Genomic DNA, 6,309 nt, shown 5'->3' on the forward strand with positions numbered 1-6,309 from the left:
AGCTGACCTAACCTACGCGATAGCAAACGTGCCCACGCAATCGCATAGAACGAATTTCCAGCTGCCCAAAATATGCCTACGCGATCGCAACCCCATTCACACGATCGCGTAGAACAAATCCACATCTGTCCAAATTACTATACGCGATCGCAGACCAACTTACTCGATCGCGTATCAGGAAATCAGAAGAAAATACCAGCAGTTATCAACAGTGTTTCAAAGGCCAAAAGTGATATGTTAGTCGTCCGAAACTCACCCGACCCCTCGGGACCTCGACCAATTATACCAACAAGTCCCAAAACATCATACGAACTTAGTCGAACCCTCAAATCACACCAAACAACCCTAAAATCTCGAATCATCCCCCAATTCAAGCTTAATGAAACTTAAGTTTTTCAACTTGTACATTCGGTACCGAAACCTATCAAATCATGTTCGATTGACCTCAAATTTTGCACACAAGTCATAAATGACATAACGGAGCTATGAAAATTTTTAGAACTGGATTCCGACTCCGATATCAAAAAGTCAACTCCCCGGTCAAACTTCCAAACTTAAATTTCTATTTTAGCCATTTCAAGCCTAATTTAACTACGGACTTCTAACTAAAATTTCGAACACGCTCCTAAATCCAAAATCACCATACGGAGTTGTTGGAATTGTCAAAATTCTATTCCGGGGTCGTTTTTTCAAAATATTGACCGAAGTCAAACTTAGCACTTTAAGTCCAACTTAAGGAACCAAGTGTTCCGGCGGGGTTCTAAAAGTTAAAATGACCGGTTGGGTCATTACAATAATAATCTAACTTTTATTTTTTACTAAGTATATACTACAGGTTAGCATATTCATCTATTCCCTAAACCTAATATCAATACCGCTCAGGAACACGTTATACTTTCTAAAAATTTCTATATTTGATAACCACTTATTATATTGTATGAATCGCAAACCTAATACTAATACCTCTAGGAACTTGTTATACTTCTTAAATATTTTTATATTTGACAACGTTTTATATTATCTGAATCCATTCCTATTACTAATTTAATTGGAGAACTTATTATATTATCCGAATCCATTGGAAAAACATAGTCAAACACTTTTATAAAAGAAGCCACTGTTCCATATTCTCTATCATAAACTTTTTAATTTGAGAAGTATTTCTCCATAACATAATGATATCCAATCAGTTTAAATTCATATATTATGCTAATATATGTAATAACATTTATCGGCATTTTAAATTATGGCCGCATTCCATATACATATATTTTAAAGGTTGTTTTATTGTTGATATTTTTCTTATTAATTTAATTTGGTATCCCTTCATATAAATAATTGACTAAATCATCACGTGTCATTATTAACGTGCAACGCACGTACATAGAAACTAATATATTTTAAAAGCATGAATACAATGCCGGTTTACAAAAATAACCTTATAATATTAAGCATAATAACTCATAGTAAAAGGAAATAATCGAAATTCTAGATATTAGCCTTATAATCCTATTAGTTTTAGGACATAATACTACACATTAGAAATCCTACATGATTACCTTTAGGAATCCTATTAGTATAATTATTTTCGGGCTGTCTAATTCATATAAAATTGAACAAGTAAATATCGTTAGTCATGTAATCCTATTATTTTTAGGATATACTTCTTAAAAATTTCTATTACTAATTTAATTCGAAAACGTATTATAATGTTCTATTACTAATTTAAATTGAAAATGTATTATATTGTCCAAATTCATTTAGAAAAAGGCGAGTCTATTTTATTATAAAAGCATAAATACAATATTAATATACCAAAATAACCCTAAGATATTAAGCGAAAGAACTCATAAGGGAAGGACATAACTGCAAGAACCTATGTTTTGGACTACAATACCTTCTTTGCTAATTTTTAATATTTAATATTTTAAAATTAATAAATTTTTGTCTATTAAATTTTTATTAAAAATGTGATGACCCAAAAGGCCATCTTATGTTTTAGAACTTGAATCTGCGCTCTTAAGCCTTAATCTCATTTTTACCATCATCGATTTGCATGCGCAGTCCGAGCGTGTTTCCGAAAAACTTTTATGTTGAAAATTGATGAAAATAAGAATTTTTGCCTTAAAAGTTGATTTTAGTTGACTTCGGTCAATATTTTTGGTAAACGGGCCCGGATCCATATTTTGACGGTTCTGGTGGGTCCGTATCGAATTATGGGACTTGGGCGTATGCCCGGAATCGAATTCGGAGGTCCCTAGCTCGAGTTATGAATTTTTGATAAATGCGACAAGGTTAGATAAACCACAAATGCGACATCTGCAGTTGATCAAAATGACTTTTGGACTGGAATTTTTATTCATTTCCCAAATTTTCAAGACCTAAAACACAAGAGGCGATTTTCCAAAGACCATTTCTTCCCCAAATCATAGGTAAGTTATTCTAAACTGGTTTCTTTTAATCTTTCACTACATTTTACAAGATTTCAACCTAAAATCTAAAGTTTTCATTGTAGAATTAGGGGTTTGGGTAGAAACTAGGGTCGAAAATTTTAGGTCGGATTCCAAAACCAATTATGTATCCGGGCTCGGGGGTGAATGGGTAAATGAATTTTGGTCCGAACTTTGGGTTTTGACCATGCGGTCTCGGGGTCGATTTTTAACTTTTTGGAGGAAATTTTGGGAAATCTAAATTTATGCAATGTAATTAATTTTTTTAGCAATATTTGATATTATTGAGTCGATTTTGAATAGATACCAGTGATTTGGAGTTGGATTCTAGAGGAAAAGCTATAATTGAGTATTAAGTGGCCTTCAAAGCAAGGTAAGTGTTGTGTCTAATTTTGACTTGAGGGAATTTGTCTTTTTTCTATGCCTAATTACTACATATTTATCCTAGTTTTGTTAAATTGATCGTTCTTATCATGTTTACGGATTTTCTGGTGATAATCGAGTATTTATTTCAAAGTTGAGATTGATATTGTGGAACCAAATGTTGAAGTAAGGCTTGTACTTGTTATTCTATATCTTTGTCGTTATTTGTGCATTGCATTATGATAAGGGAGAGTGTTAATGCACGAAGGGTGATGTCATACCATATTGTGAGTGTTAATGCACGGAGGGTGATGTCGTGCCATATTGTGAGTGTAAAAGCACGAAGGGTGATGTCGTGCCATATTGTGAGTGTTAATGTACGAAAGGTGATGGCATGCCATGATATGAGAGTTAATACACGAAGGGTGATGCCGTGCTGTTTCTTTTGTATTCATGGTGAGATTGAGATTAAAAGCACGAAGCGTGATGTCGTGCATTTTTCCTTTACTGTATTCGTGGTTTCTGTTGATTCATAATATATTGGTTGTTCCAGTTATCATTCTGCTGTAGTTCCTTATATCGTATTTCCCCCAGCATGTTTCCCCCTCCCGATATTTTCTGTCTAGTTCTTCATTACTATTATTTGTATATACACTATTAAATTATACATGTTGATTTGTAGGTGCCTTGCCTTAGCCTTGTCACTACTTCGTCGAAGTTAGGCTCAACACTTACCAGTACATGGGGTCAATTGTACTGATACTGCACTCTACACTTTCTGTGCAGATTTTGGTACCGGCTCGGGTTGATCGAGATTTTGCTATTGGACCGCTATCCGGAGACTCAAGGTAGATCTGTCTGCGTTCACAGACCTTGAAGTCCCTGCCTATCTTTTCTCTTCTACTGTTTCTTTCATTCAGACAGTTGTATTTCTTTCAGACTATTACTTGCAGTGAATTCTAGAATGCTCGTGAATTGTGACTCTAGATCCAGGTGGTAGAAATTATTACAGTTTTTATATTATTCCGCGCTCACTATATTTCATCTTAGCTAATTATTGTTATTTACTTAATGAAATAAGGATTGGTTTAATGATTCTCTAGCGTTGGCTTGCCTAGCAAGTAAAATGTTAGGCGTCATCACGGTCGTGACGATGAAAATTTTGGGTCGTGACAAAAAATATGTAGGAAGGTTTAATAAAATCAATTTCATAAGAATCATCCGTATTGGCAATACATTACCACTCCATAATATCCAATACCAAAAAAAAAAGATAAAAGTAATATTAAATGGACTGCATAAAGAATTGAAATTGAGAAAAAAAAATATCCCCACGATAATATATTTTTATATTATATTTGAACTATTTTTCTACTCAAATAATATTTTTTTATCAATTTTTTGTGTAATATTGAAAAATACCCAATTATTCAACAACAACTAAGAAAATATTTAAGAATATAAATGTGTGGGAAAGAAAAAGAATATGGTTGGTAAGAGTCAATACCACTAACGATTCTACAAATATAAAGATCTAAAAGTGAAATGTCATATCATTCTTTTACTCTTTGAAAATAAAATTTATAGTGGAGAAAGTTATAATTAAGACTAAATATTCAAAATAAGAGATAAACTAATATTAAGATCTGAATCAACATAGAATAAATTATTTTTTATGTTAAAACCAAATAATTAAATCTTTTAATTAATTATTTAGCAAGAGAATCCAATTCAATTATTGTTTAAATTCATCATTTGAGTAAAATTCTTATTCAAGTTAAAAATAAATATTGGGATACATAAAGTTTTTCCATAAAAAGAGTGTTAGAACACAAAGTAAAAAGGATAGTATATTATTAAGAATCAAAATTCTATACAAGTGACTAATGAAGCACAATCAAAGCTAAATCCTAATCAAGAACTAGCTTTCAAGACTACATTATAAATAGTCGACTCTGGTATAACGGGATTATTCTTTGTAGATGCCTCCGGCGGAATCAAAATAATATTTCTATGTCATGCATTACTTGCAAATATCATATCAAGAGGCATGACATTGTTAGCTATAATAGCAAGTGGTGTACCAACAACGATTTTATTGTGAGGTCACCCAATTTAGATTTGATATACCTCTTCAAACAACTTAAATAACCATCACAAATATATCAAAGCAGAGCAATGATGCTAAATTTATATGGAAAGCAAAAATGATAATATGGGATGAAGCACTTGTGGCAAAGTGTCAAACAATCGAAATAAATGTCCGGAGTTCTTATTAATGAACTGTTTGGTGGAACATTAATGGTTGGGAGGTAATTTCTGTTAAGTACTACCAGTAGTTCTAAAATCGACAAAAACAGAGACGATAAAAGCTAACTTGCCAAAGTTATACTTCTGGCCTCAAATGAAAAAGATTCAACTGACAAGAAATATAAAGTAAGAACAAATCCAGTATTCAGTGTATTCTTACTTTGTGTCGAAAATGAAAAAGAGCATCCAATAAAAGATAATTTGATTTTTCCTGAACACTTGGTTATCAATCCCAGTGGTAACAGTAGTGCATTTAATAAGAGAAATATTTTTATCATTAGATTAAAATTCAATTTGTGCAAATCGCTTGATAGAATTAAAAATATATCTTAGCTAGAAAAAATGAATATGTTGATCAACTAAATAAAAGGTTGGTTGCAAAATTTTATAATAAAAATAAAATATTTTTCAGTTTTTGACTCAGTAGAAAATGATACCAATAATTACTACTAAGAAGAATACTTAAATACTTTAATACCAAATGGCCTTCTATCACACATTCTTGTTGTCGAGTTTATTATTTTTTACATATGTTAGTGTCAGAATATGTATAATAGACTAAGTTAAAATCGATCTTCCATTGTATATAGGTTAATTTTGAAAAAAACAAATATGTTTGTCATGCTACTGAAAAACTTAGATACGTCGAATAGCTTATGTAATAGCACACTATATAAGTTTTGACAATAACGTTATACATGCAAAAATTATGATACTGGTCATTGTGCTTCTAAGTATATTCTTATCCCTGGATTCAGCTTTCGTCTTCCGAAACTAAGGAATAAAATTTATGTGAAAATAATTTTTAGTATGTTTATGTTTTGCAAATATAACAAATAAAGCACGAGGACAAACATCCTAAATATTAGAATATATTTACCGTAATGTATTTTCTTGCACGAACAACTGTATGTTACACTTTCAAGAGGGATATCAAAATTGAAAACAAAAGTATTGGTTAAGGCAGAGCAACAAAAGCATTAGGAGGAAACATACATAAAAAATATTATCCACAAAGAAGTATTCGTTAAGATACCATCACATTAAATACTTTTAAACTATAATACATAATTATCTAACCAACATGACAAAATTGATCATTTGTGTAAGTTTTGATGATGTCCTTTTATTTTAAATTCATGTATTATGCTAATGTAATAATATTTTCCGGCATTTAGATGATTGT

This window comes from Nicotiana tomentosiformis, chromosome 12 (genome assembly GCF_000390325.3).
Source record: "Nicotiana tomentosiformis chromosome 12, ASM39032v3, whole genome shotgun sequence".
Classification (NCBI taxonomy): Eukaryota; Viridiplantae; Streptophyta; class Magnoliopsida; order Solanales; family Solanaceae; genus Nicotiana; species Nicotiana tomentosiformis.